Below are 14,275 nucleotides of genomic sequence, written 5' to 3' on the forward strand. Positions count from 1 at the left end.
CCTGTCTGTGCTCCCAGTGCCTGCAAAGTGACAAATTGCAGGCAGCAGACCTCAAAACAAATCTCATTTTTCGAGGTCTTTAATTAAATCCCCATCCCCGAGGAAAGGCACAGAGTTGGACCTTGTCACTGGGCTGAGCAGCTCCTGAGGCTCCCCAGAGCTGGGGACATTCCCAGTTCTCCCAGTGCAGGGAACTGGGCAAAAGGAAAAACCAGGTTTGTAAACAGAGCGTGGTCTGGATTCCAGGGAATTCCAAAGCTGAGCTCTGCCAAGGCAGGTCTAGGGAAGGTCCCTCCCAACCCAAACCTGACAAAATCCAGGGGGATTTCCTGGAATCTTTCTTCAACTTCCTGCCTTCCACCACCCTTCAAAATGGGAACAATCCATCTGGAGACACAAACTGACCGTGCCCAGCTGCCCTGCTGTGGTTTGAAGGCCCTGACTGAGACATTTGGGGTCTGCAGGAGGGGGTGGGCAGCCTGCAATGGGAGAATTTCCATCCCTATCCAGATTTGGAGCAGGCAAAGGACACCCCAAACCCCTCAGGGCTTTCTGGTGCAGCTCTCAGTCACCCTGTGGTTTGTGTGCCATGAAGTGGAGAAGGAAAAAGCATTCCCAGCTCATTCCAGGTGCCCTCTGCAACCTCCTCACCCTTTACCAGCACTCCCACCAGGCTGGGCATTTGCAGATTGGCTGGGATGGTTTTTGTTGGATATGAACCACAACAGAAAATTGGCATTTATAAAACCAACAGGGATCATTTCAGGAGGAGTGAAAAGAATTTCAGGCCACCTTGCACTGTCCCAGGGTGCTCCAAGCCCTGTCCAGCCTGGCCTTGGACACTGCCAGGGATGGGGAATTCACAATTTCTCTGCACAACCAGAGCCAGGGCCTCCCCACCCTCACACTGCTCCAGATTTTTCATGGAAAAAAGTGTTTTCCACCCCGAGCCTCGAGGGGTCAGAACAGCTGAGGAGGAACAGGAGGAGCCCTTGGTGACCCCAAAGCTTCAAACCCAACCTGCCAAACCCACCCGAGGCCAGGCTCCCTCCAGGAAGGAGCAGAGAATCCCCAGGGCACAGGGATTGCTGCTCCAAAGAAACCCTTCCCCTTCCAGCTTCACCAGCCTGCAAACCCTTTTTCCAAGATATTTTTAGCCCTAAATAAACACTCAATTATTGCCTTTGCAGGGCCCAGCCCAGGCAGGGCACAGCCCTCTCCTCTGGGCTTCTCACTCCCTAGAGGTTGCCTTCAACATCTGGGCTCAGATTTGAAATTCAACCCAAGAGATATTTATATTTTCCACCCTAATTTAGGGATATTCTATTATTCCTAGAGTTCCTGTGGCAGATCCAGAAGAAATAAAAGCGAGTGAGGACTGGAAGTTGTTTCCCCTCAGTTCTGCCTTTTCTATGGAGCTGGGAGTCTCCTTTTCAGCCTCCTGGGATTTCAACAATTTTGCCTCCTTATCTAAACACTTTCCACCAGAGCTGACCCGGCTGCAGCCCTGGCATAACTGACTAAAACAGGGTCTAAAATGAGAATATCAGGCCCCAGCATCCTCTGGATGGGCTGGACAGAGCCTCTTAAATTCTTCAGCATCCCAGCAGCCCAATAAAACACAATTATTGATTTGGGCAAAGGGAAAAGGCATTTTGGAGAGGGAAATAGAAGGATGTGAGCTGCAGGGTTGGAGATATTAAAGGTTGTTCCTTAGGAAGGGGGAGAATGGAGGGAATTAAAACCAAAACAAAATAAAAAGGCAGCTATGGAAGGGGTCAGAACTCATCTGCTCCTCCCAAGAGCCACCACAGAGCTGTGTCAATTCACACTGCTCCAGATTGCAGAATATTTCACCCATGACTCATGACAGCCCCTTTTTTATTTATTTTTGCTTTTAAAAAAAGCCCAAATAGTCCCAACTGGGAACAAAGGAGACCATTATGCAGAGTCAGATTGGAAGGATCCTACATCTAATCCCAAAAGGAAAAGAAACCAGCCCAGAACTGACTCTGGAGCAGCTCAGAGACTCCACAAAATTAAAAAAAAAAAATAAAAATCAAATAATCCCTGAGCAGAAATCCTTTTTAATTTTTCCTTTGAGCAGAAATCCTTTTTAATTTCTATTTTTTATATTTTTAATAATCAATCATTTGGGTTTGTAACAAAGCCATGCTGCTAGCAGCTAACAGTGAGCAAAGAGCAAGGTTTTCCTTCTTGGAATATCATGAAAATCTGCAAAATTTACAGCTACAATGCCCAGAAATCAGGAAAATGTCGAGGATTGGAGGGGAAATCCCAGCCCTGTTCAAGGACAGCAGAAATGCTCCTTGTTTGAGGAGATTTGGGATTTTCCCTGGGGAGGGGGAAGAAGAATCCAGCAGTGAAGGGATGGCTCAGAGGAGGAGGAGGAGGAGGAGCTGTTCCAGGACAATCCTTGTCCCACTGGGATTGTCCCCCAGGACCTGGCCCTGCCCAGGGGACAAACCCACCCCTGGGGACAGCAGCACCCACCCCGGGGATTTCACCATTTCCATGGAGCTGCACAAATCCTGGGAACCCCCCAGGGAACAGGGACAGGGGGTCCCCAAAGGGCAGCTCTGGGAGTGCAAGGCACAGCATTTCCCTTTCCCTGCTCCAGGGCAGCTCCACAGCCCTGCAGGGATCTGTGGGATCCTCCCTGGCCTTCCCCAGGGTCCCCAGGGCAGCTCTAGGGGACAGATTCCTCCTTGCTGAAGGAAAAAGCTCCTCCATGGAGCAAAAAGTCCTTTTAGGGCAGAGCCTGAGGCACATCCCTGAGTGTCAGTGCCCATTTGGAGGAGTAGGATCAGAGGAATGAGGTGAACCAGCAGCTCCAGGGGCTGCCCTTGCTCTCCTCACATCTCACAGGGCTGCTCCCATCCCATCCCAAACTTCTCATCCCATCCTGAACCTCCTCATCCCATCTCATCCCATCCAAACCTCCTCTTCACATCCAAACCTCCTCATCCCATCCCAACCCATCCCAAACTTCTCATCCCATCCAAACCTCCTCATCCCTATCCCGAACCTCCTCATCCCATCCCATCCTGAACCTCCTCATCCCATCCCATCCTGAACCTCCTCATCCCATCCTGAACCTCCTCATCCCATCTCATCCCATCCAAACCTCCTCATCCCATCCCAACCCATCCCAAACTTCTCATCCCATCCTGAACCTCCTCATCCCATCCCATCCAAACCATCCCATCCCATCCTGAACTTCCTCATCCCATCCCATCCAAACCTCCTCTTCCCATCTCATCCCATCCCAGCCTCCTCATCCCAACCCATCCAAACCTCCTCATCCCATCCCATCCAAACCTCCTCATCCCATCCCATCCAAACCTTCTCATCCCATCCTGATCCTCCTCATCCCATCCAAACCTCCTCTTCCCCTCTCATCCCATCCCAGCCTCCTCATCCCATCCCATTCCATCCAAACCTTCTCATCCAAACCCATCCCAACCCATTCTGAACCTCCCCATCCCATCCCATCCCATCCCATCCCATCCTCTCTGGGAAGGCTGCACAAAGGGGTTTATTCTGGTGATTTCCACCAGATTTCTCCCTTTTGGATGATTTTTCCAGGTTTCTTGGTTTAGATAAAAGATGCTCCTTGTCCTTCCTGTCTCCTGTGCCCTCACACCCCAGTGTCCAGCACATCCTGACCCCGTTTCTCCCCTGAGAGCTGCTGGAAGATGCTGAGAAGGAACAGAATCCTTTGCTGTGGGGTTTTCCTGGGCCCAAAATTCCATTTAAAGGTGGCTTTGTGATCCTTTTTGATACCCCTGAAGTGCTGGGAGGTGTGGTTGAGGTTATCCCATATCCAGCCGAGCTCTCCAAGCTCCCCCCTCCACATGGAGCAGGAATTTCTGGGTCACTGTGACATTTTGGGAAGTGCTCCAGCCCCAGTTTCCTTCCTGGCAGGAGCTTTGCCCTTTGAACCACTGAGGGTGGAATTTTGGGAGCTGTGAAAGCTCCAAACTCCCTCCCTCAGGGATCCCCAGATGGATTTAGGAGCAGCTCCTTAAAACCAGCCCTAACGGGATGAAATTTTTGTCTCCCTCACCCCCAGGCTCTGGTTTTTTACACAAAATCAGTTAAAAAAATGAGCCCTCAAAAAAAGAAAAATCAGCCTCAAAAAAAAAAAAAAAAAAAAAAAAAAATCAGCCTCAAAAAACCCCAAAAAATCAGCCTCAAAAACAACAACAACAAAAAAATCAGCCTCAAAAAAAGAAAAAATCGGCCTCAAAAAAACCAATTGGCCTCAAAACAAAAAAAAAAAAAAAATTGGCCTCAAAAAAAGAAAAATCAGCCTCAAAAAAAAAAAAATCAGCCTCAAAAAAAAAAAAATCAGCCTCAAAAAAAAAAAAAAATCAGCCTCAAAACAAAAAAAAAATCAGCCTCAAAACAAAAAAAAAAATCAGCCTCAAAACAAAAAAAAATCAGCCTCAAAACAAAAAAAAATCAGCCTCAAAACAAAAAAAAATCAGCCTCAAAACAACAAAAATCAGCTCTAAAAATCAGCTTGGGGTTCATTCCCAAGCCCAGAGCCTCCTGCAGCTCTCACACAGGTGCACTCCAAGGTGGAAAAGGAACTTCCAGCCTTTTCCCTTTGCTCTAAAGAGTCCCAGTGTTCCCAGACAATCTGGCACTGGGACAGCAGCAGCGCTTTCAAAGCAATTTGTAATAATCAACCACTTAAAACCCTGCAAGGCTTAATTAGGGGCCAAGCTTGCAGCACTTGGAAATCAACAAGAAGCTTTGCAAGGGGTTTTAATGGGGTGCAGAGCAGTTATTCCTGCAAGGAAGCATCCAAAGCTGGCAGAATCTTCTGGAAAAGGGGAAGGAATAAAGGAGAGCTGGCCTGAGAGTGGCCTCCTCCTCATGGCCTCCCTCAAAACCTCCCAGAATTGAACAAATCCACCCCAAAATCAACAGATAAAATGAGATTTTCCCCTGAAATGAAAGCCCTGCAGCCCTCTGGGTTGGGGTATGTGGGGGTCACTGGGATGGGAATTATTGCCCCAGGCTGGAGCCACCCCACACACTCAGGGTGGGGTGTCCTCCACCCAGGAAACCCCAACCCTGTGGGATTTCTGTGGGGTTTCCATGGGATCTCTTATTGGGATTCCCCATTGGGATTTGCCCCCATTGGGATTTCCCAATGTAAAACCAATTGGGATTTCTCCCATTGGGATTCCCCCCCATTGGGATTCCCCCCCTCATTGGGATTCCCCACTGTAAAACCAATTGGGATTTCCCCCATTGGGATTCCCCCCCATTGGGATTCCCCCCTCATTGGGATTTCCCAATGTAAAACCAATTGGGATTTCCCTCATTGGGATTTCCCCCACTGGGGGTTCTCCCCCCCCACCCATTGGGATTCCCCCCTCATTGGGATTTCCCAGTGTAAAACTAATTGGGATTTCCCCCATTTGGATTCCCCCTCATTGGGATTTCCCAATGTAAAACCAATTGGGATTTCTCCCATTGGGATTTCCCCCCCATTGGGATTCCCCCCCACCCATTGGGATTCTCCCCCCTCATTGGGATTCCCCCCCACCCATTGGGCTTTCCCCCCTCATTGGGATTTCCCAGTGTAAAACTAATTGGGATTTCCCCCATTGGGATTCCCCCACATTGGGATTCCCCCCCACCCAATTGGGATTCCCCCCCACCCAATTGGGATTTCCCAATGTAAAACCAATTGGGATTTCCCCCATTGGGATTCCCCCACCACTGGGGATTTTCCCCCATTGGGATTTCTCCCACCCCCATTGGGATTCCCATGCAGCCAGCAGCCTCCAGAGGTGTCAGGACACACATTGGGAACAGAGTGGGAACAATTTGGGGTTTTTTCTCCCCTCCTGAGCCAGTGGAAGCCCAGCAGGATGCTCCAGCCTCCCAGGATAACCTAAACCACACCTCCCAGCACTTCAGGGGTATCAAAAAGCACCACAAAGCCACTTTTAAACGGAATTTTGTGCCCAGGAGAACCCCTCAGCAAAGGATTCTGTTTCCTTTTAGCATTTTCCAGCAGCTCTCAGGGGAAGGGGGAGATGCTGGAGAAAAGGGATCAGGATGTGCTGGACACGGGTGTGAGGGCACGGGAGACAAGAAGGACAAGGAGCATCTTTTATCTAAACCAAGAAATCCGGAAAAATCATCCAAAAGGGAGAAATCTGGTGGAAATCACCAGAATAAACCCCTTTCCCTAGCCTTCCCACTCTGCTGAGTGGACGGGCCAGCCCTGAGCTTAATTAAGCTCATTAACAGAAGCACCTGCAGAATCAGCATCACTTCCAGCCCGCTAAGCCCCGGCTGAGCTCAGCCTCGCCCATCACTTCACCACTTCAAAGGCAGCAAATCCCCCCCGGGCGCTGCCCCACCCCGGGTAAACTCGGCTGGGATGCTCCCAAAAATACTGGGACTCATTTTCATGCACTGCAGGTTCCTCGGTTGTCTGTAAAGTTAATGGGAGCAGGCAGAAGTAATTTCATTTTTAAATATTTCATCGGATGATTAAAAAAAAAAAAAAACCAACCCAACCTTGAATTATTTCCAGCCCTGCTCTACACTCCACGATTTCGACACGGGGGGAGAAATGTAAAACCAATTATTTCCTGCAGATGCTTAAACCAACCAGCTCTGTGCATTTAGTTCATATCTGATTCCCCTCAAAAAAAAAACAAAAAACCACAGCCAGCAGGCAAATTTCAAATTAATACCTGCTCGTCTTCATGAGAAGCGCTCCTGAAGCTTATTTCCCAAAGTTTCCTCCGGAGCATTAACTCCTGAGTTTACATAAAAACCCAGAATTCACAGAATTTCATCCCTTCTCAGCCCCAAGGAGCTGCGATGCCCTCAAGGGCATCATTGAGAGCAGGGAGAAAGAAATTCCTCCCTTCAATTCCCCCTTCCCGGTGATTTTCTCACTTCTAATCCGCATTTATCCGGCGGGTCTCGCTCCCAATTCGGTGTTCACATGGATTTCCTTGCGAACATGGCCAGGGAATGTTGTTTTACCGCGGGCCAGGGGAGGTGTTTTATGATAATTCAGAACCCGGTGATCCCAAACACGCAGCAGGGACTCATCCCAGCACAACATCCAGCTCCTATTCCCTTCCCTTTTTTTAAATTTCATTAAAAATAAAACACAAGGTGCGTTTCCTCGCTCGGAAGTGGCACTTTTTGGGGTTTTTTGCATTAAAATCCTAAATATTCAGGGAGAGGGTTTGTTCCCATAGCTCCTGGCCAGAGCTCTGTGATCTCTGCTCCTCGGTCATCAGGGGAGAAAGGCAGCCCCAGTCACGGCCCCGAGTGGCATCTCCATTACAATCACAGCTAATTACTGAGCTAATTAGCCAGCTCCTCCCTCCCCATCCCACCTGCCGCGGGATAGGAACCTCTCCATAGGGATAGAAACCTCTGCAGGGGAAAACAGGTCCTCAAAACAGGGATCCAGACTTCTCCATGGGATACAAACCCCAAAACAGGGATCCAAACCCCCAAAACAGGGATCCAAACTTCTCCATGGGATCCAAACCCCCAAAATTGGATCCAAACTTCTCCATGGGATCCAAACCCCCCAAAATTGGATCCAAACTTCTCAATGGGATACAAACCCCCAAAAATTGGATACAAATTTCTCCATGAGATCCAAACCCCCCAAAATGGGATCCAAACTTCTCCATGGGGATAAAAACCCCCAGAAATGGGATAAAAACCCCCAAACAGGGATCCAAACTTTTCCATGGGATCCAAACCCCCAAAACAGGGATCCAAACTTCTCCATGGGATACAAACCCCCAAAAATTGGATCCAAACTTCTCCATGGGGATAAAACCCCCCAGAAATGGGATACAAACCCTCCATGGGGATAAAAACCCCCAAACAGGGATCCAAACTTCTCCATAGGATCCAAACCCCCCAAAATGGGATACAAACTTCTCCATGGGGATAAAACCCCCCAGAAATGGGATACAAACCCTCCATGGGGATAAAAACCCCCAAACAGGGATCCAAACTTCTCCATAGGATCCAAACCCCCAAAAATGGGATACAAACTTCTCCATGGTGATAAAAACCCCCAAAACAGGGATCCAAACTTCTCCATGGGATCCAAACACCCAAAATAGGAATCCAAACTTCTCCACGAGATCCAAACCCCTCCATGGGATCCAAACCCCTCCATGGGGATAAAAAGTCCTCCATGGATCCCCTTCATGGGACCCAAACCCCCAAAACAGGAATCCCAACCCCTCCCAGGCTGCAGAGTCACCCCAAACCCCCTCCCTCACAGCCCATCCAAGAGCTGATGGATCTTTCCTCACCAACATTCCTATAAAATCCTGGCTGCATCTGCCTGGAAGCCACCGTGGGGTGGCAAGGGGTGATTTTAGGAAATCTGGGTCACAGCTGCTTGTTCTTCCCCCTCCCTCCTTCCAGATATTCCCCATTAAAGTGGTTACAAGGTGACACTGGAAATATCTGCTGCATTTAAGAGCTGAGATGTCATTTCAGGTCTTCCATTCTCCACACAGGAGGAGTCAACCCCAAAGACAGCATCTAAAAAAATTGAAATGTGCTCCTATAAAAGCCAACAAGAAATATCCAAGATCCTCATCCAAAAAACTTTCCCAGGACTCGACCCAAGGCTGGCCCAGACAAATATTTACAGAATTATTCACATGGGTTTGTTTGAAATAAAGAGCCTTTTATGATCATTACTTTGGCATCAAACATCTAATTAGGGGCCAATGAGAGTTATAAAAATCTCTGAGCTCTCCTTGGCAGTGCTGCTGGGACTGGAGAGATGGCCCAGCCCTGCTGCTCCCCTGGGAAAATCCCAGAGGGACTGGGAGATGGGATGGAGCAGGGAGGGCTCTGCCTCCTCTGGGAAATGGAAAACTGATGGGAAAAGGGTCAGAAATGCCCACGGGTGGCTGCTACAGGCTGAAACTCTGGAATTGGCATTTTTGGCTTCAACAAACCCCTGGAATTGGCATTTTTGGCTTCAACAAACTCCTGGAATTGGCATTTTTAGATCTCTCTGCTTCACACAGCAGCTTTTGGGACGAGCCTTCCCCAGAATTCCTGCAGGACACCCACAGCAGGCCTGGACTCTCAAGTGCCCCACAAAATGTGATGAAATTCAGCAATCTGAGCCAGCCTTCAACACTGAAACCCCTTCGTGCTGGGTCTCCAGAGAGGACTTTCCCTTCCTGACTTGTTCCAGCCTCCAATCCCCATCACTGCTTCAGGTGCTGGCTCCTAAATCCCCTCCAATTGTCTCAAATCTATTAAAAAAGGGGTAAAACTCAACATTCCCATCACTGAGTTGATAAAACTCAACATTCCCATCACTGAGTTGATAAAACTCAACATTCCCATCATTTCTTCAGGTGCTGGCTCCTAAATCCCTTCCAATTTTGTGAAATGCATTTAAAAAGAGATAAAACTCAACATTCCCATCATTGCTTCAGGTGCTCATTCTTAAACCCCTCCCAATTTTTTGAATCTATTAAAAAAGATATAAAATTCAACATTCCCATCATTGTTTCAGGTGCTCATTCTTAAACCCCTCCCAATTTTTGGGAATCTATTAAAAAAGGGATAAAACTCAACATTCCCATCATTGCTTCAGCTGCTGGCTCCTAAATCCCTTCCAATTTTTGGAATGTATTTAAATAGAGATAAAACTCAACATTCCCATCATTGCTTCAGGTGCTCATTCCTAAATCACTCCCAGTTTTTTGGAATCTATTAAAAAAAGATATAAAATTAAACATTCCCATCATTGCTTCAGGTGCTGGCTCCTAAATCCCTCCCAATTTTTGGAAATCTATTAAAAAAGGGATAAAACTCAACATTCCCATCATTGCTTCAGGTGCTCATTCCTAAATCCCTCCCAATTTTTGGGAATTTATTAAAAAAGGGATAAAACTCAACATTCCCATCATTGCTTCAGCTGCTGGCTCCTAAATCCCTCCCAATTTTTGGGAATCTATTAAAAAAGGGATAAAACTCAACATTCTCATCATTGCTTTAGGTGCTGGCTCCTAAATCCCTTCCCATTTTGTGAAATGCATTTTAAAAAAGATAAAACTCAACATTCCCATCACTGCCTTGCAGGGAAGGGCCAGTGGCCACATTTTGATTTTATTTTGCTTTTTGATAATACTGAGGAGCCAGTTTGCCATCAGACAGCTGAATTCTCCAAAGGGAAAGGAACAAAGCCCAGCTTTGGAAATAAATCTGTTTTTAGAGGGGAGGTTTAGTGCAGAAGCTCCCCACAGAACCCTTCCAGACCCTAAATCCCACTGAGGAAGAACACATGGCTCTGCTTTCCAACAATCCCAATTTGCTCCGTGGCCATTTCCTTAACGAGGCTGGCAGAGCCTGGCTCCAAGAGATGGGATATAAATTACAAATCCCATTTCTCTAAGAGCACAGCCCAAAGCCATTCATTCCCAGGGTGCTGAGCAGAGAAATCACAGCACAGAGACACAAACAAGACCCAGCACAGCCACCCAGGGCACCTCCAGCAGCAAAGTCAGCACCCCAAACTCCAGGGCTGAGAGATTTTGCTGCTGCAGGGAATTCTGCAGCCCTGCAGGAGGAGTTTGGCTGCAAAGGAGCAATCCCACATGGCTGCACTGAACAGATTGGGGTTGATTTGTTCCCTGCCCGTGTCTTGACTCCTGAACAAGCAGAGCCCACATCATTCTCACCCTTCCAATGCGTGCAAAAAAGCAGCAGGTTGGAAGCAGAGGAGTAAAAAGCAGGAAATAAACCAATACCTGACAGAGATGAGTGAAAAGGAGCAAAGAAATCAATACCTGCCACATGCAGCCCTTCTCCAGCTGCTCTCTCCACAGCACACAGAGTTTACCTGGGCATTGGCCCTTTAAATGCCTCAAAGGCTCCCAAAATTCCCTGCAGATTCCTTTTCCTCTGTTCTGATAAGCAGGGTGATAACACAGAGGGCTGCAGCAGGGAGAGCTCCTGAGCAACCAGCAGAGCTCTCCTTAATCACCCACGCTCCTCATTAAGGCTTAATTAAACACCTGCTCTATAAACCTGAAACTGGGGGGTTTCTCTCCCCAAAAGCATCATCACTTCCCCCCCAAGCACCAGAACCTGCCTCAGCTCCCCAGCCCAGCCCTGGCATGGCCCCCAATGTCCCCACAGCCCTGGGACAGCTTTGGGGGGCAGGAATCTGCCCCAAAATCCCCCCAAAGCTGTTGTCACACCCAGAGCTGGCTGTGCCAAGCTCACCTCCAGGTTTTATCCTTCAGCACCCCAGAGTGGGGTCTGGCTTTGGAAAACACCGAGGTAAAACGGGATCCAGGCACTGCTGCTGTGCCAAGCACAGCCTGGCACTCAGACCAACAAAACATCACCCAGGGAAGGGAGCAGGACCAGAAACCCTTCCCAAAAATCACCCAGGGAAGGGAGCAGGACCAGAAACCCTTCCCAAAACATCACCGAGGGGAAGGGAGCAGGACCAGAAACCCTTCCCAAAAATCACCCAGGGGAGGGGAAACCCTTCCCAGAACATAATCCAGGAGAAGGAGAAACCCTTCCCAAAAATCACCCAGGGGAGGGATCCAGGACCAGAAACCCTTCCCAAAAATCACCCAGGGAAGGAAGCAGGACCAGAAACCCCTCCCAAAAATCACCCAGGGAAGGGAGCAGGACCAGAAACCCTTCCTAAAAATCACCCAGGGAAGGGAGCAGGACCAGAAACCCTTCCCAAAAATCACCCAGGGGAGGGATCCAGGACCAGAAACCCTTCCCAAAACATCACCCAGAGGAAGGAGAAACCCTTCCCAGAACATCACCCAGAGAAAGGAAGCAGGACCAGAAACTCTTCCCAAAAATCACCCAGGGAAGGGAGCAGGACCAGGAACCCTTCCCAAAAATCATCCAGGGGAGGGGAAACCCTTCCCAGAACATAATCCAGGAGAAGGAGAAACCCTTCCCAAAAATCACCCAGGGAAGGGATCCAGGACCAGAAACCCTTCCCAAAAATCACCCAGGGAAGGAGAAACCCTTCCCAGAACATCACCCAGAGGAAGAAAGCAGGACCAGAAACCCTTCCCAAAAATCACCCAGGGGAAGGGAGCAGGACCAGAAACCCTTCCCAGAACATCACCCAGGGGAAGGGAGCAGGACCTGGACACTCAAATCCAGCTTTTATCCCTGGAGTTTTGCCAGCTTCTGAGCAGAGCAGCTTCCCTACAAGCCTGCCCAACTTCTGCAGTAACAGAATTCTGGAATATCAGGTTTAAATTACAGAATTCTGCAATATCAGGTTTAAATTACAAAATTCTGCAATACCAGGTTTAAATTACAGAATTACCCTCACAGAATTCTGGAATATCAGGTTTAAATCACAGAATTCTGCAATACCAGGTTTAAATCACAGGATTCTGCAATATCAGGTTTAAATTACAGAATTCTGCAATATCAGGTTCAAGGACCATCAGGTCCAAGCTTTTTTTGGGTGATTCCAATCTCCAGAGAGCCTGAGGATTTATCAGGACACCAGTGTAAATAAAAAGCCCCACAACATCATTTCCTTACAGATCAGGGAAGGGTTTGGGGTGGATACAGTGGGATGGCAGGGAGCAAGCAGGACAACTGCAAGCAGGAAGCTGCTGCATCCCTGCCTTGCACAGCTGGGAAGAAATCCAAGATAAAATTCATCTTTGACTCCCCAGTCCATCCTTTTCTGCCAGACATTCCCTCCCCACCAAGCCCAACCCCATTTTCCCCATTAACAGCTGCTCCATCCTGCTGCAAATCCCAATTTTGGGGTCACACTTTAGGGGTTGCCTTTCAGCTCCTGCTTGGGTTGGGGTGAAACTGAGACAAGAATCCCTCTGTCCTTCCTTCCACTGGCTTGGGCATCTGGGAGAAATGAGGGAAGGAGCCCAGTTTGGGAGAAATGAGGGCAGGAGCCCAATTCCAGCATCTGGAAAAGCACAGGATGGCATTTCCAACCATTTGTGCACAGGGAGAAGTTGTGGTTGGTGTTTTCACACCAATCCCTGCACGCTGAGGAGTTAAAGGCCCTGGGAGAGGAATGAGGGAAGGAAATATTTAGGACCCTGGAGACAAGGCAGATGCTGAGTTATCAGCAAATTTTATCCTGTATTTTAGGGAGATTGATTCCTACACGGAGCATTTTGATGTTCTCCTCATCACTAAATAAACAGCACATAAACAACTGAGTGCTGGGCTTAAAATTGATCTGAGCCCGTTTTTCTGTGCCCTCACTTTGAACCCAGAGGGAAGGGAGGTTTTCCATGGCTACAGGAAAAGAAATGTTGTCTTTATAATGCAAAAAGATCACTCAGAGTGATCTCCCCATGAGCATGCTGAGAGAGCAAGGAGAGGGGAGAAATCATCCTAGAAAATACAACACCAGCTGCAGGCAGCACTCCAAAGGGGAGAGTTTGGAACCTTTACCTGGTTCCTCCTGGCCAAACCCACCAGGACATGGATGCAGAGAGGATCCAGCTGTGAGCCCATCACTGCCATGCTCACAGAATTGAATAATTCCATATAAACCCCAGGTAATATAAAAATCACATCAACCCCAGGTGAAATTCAGCTCAAAAGCAGCTCCTGCCTCACACCCATCCCTTAATTCTATATAATAACTCTGGGTTATTTCACCTCCAGGGCTCCTCAGTGATTATTCCCAGCCAGACCTGACTTCCCAGAAGAATTTCCCACATTTTCCTGTGTCAGTTGACACTGCCCAGCCTGCCCTACCTGTCTGCCCTCCCTCCACTCTCATCCCTGGCTCAATAAAACAGGAAGGAAATCCCCCAGATTTAATTCCTTGGGGCACTTTTGATACTCAGAGAACCCAAGCTCAGTTTCACAGAAGCTCCCTCTCATCTCCCACATCTATTTTTACACTTTCCATTGCCTAAAACTGAGTTTGGGCATTGTCAGAAAAAAATCACCAACATGACCCCAACAAAGCCCCAGATCCCACTCGGGGTTTCTGAGCTGGAGCAAAGCCTGGGGCAGATTTCCCTGCCCCAAAAGCAGAGGTTTCCCACAAAAAGCTCCATCCCAGACCACCAGAATGGGGCAGCAGCAGAGGCTCAGCTGTTTGCAGGCTGGCAGGGACTGTGCTGCTAAAAGGAGTTAAATGTTTGTTCAGGGTTTGGGATGGGTGTCCCCAGGGCCAGGAGGGCCCCAGCCTGTCTGGCCAAGGCTTTGGAGG

At 48.5% G+C, this 14,275-nt stretch overlaps 1 protein-coding gene across 2 annotated transcripts in view; it reads right to left on the reverse strand.

Moving 5' to 3' along the window:
• The window catches only part of COL5A1 (collagen type V alpha 1 chain), a 145,498-nt gene that overhangs the window by 116,258 nt on the left and 14,965 nt on the right, over positions 1–14,275 (reverse strand). The gene's annotated exons all lie outside the window — the stretch shown is intronic.

This window comes from Haemorhous mexicanus, chromosome 21 (assembly GCF_027477595.1).
Source record: "Haemorhous mexicanus isolate bHaeMex1 chromosome 21, bHaeMex1.pri, whole genome shotgun sequence".
In the NCBI taxonomy this organism is placed as follows: Eukaryota; Metazoa; Chordata; class Aves; order Passeriformes; family Fringillidae; genus Haemorhous; species Haemorhous mexicanus.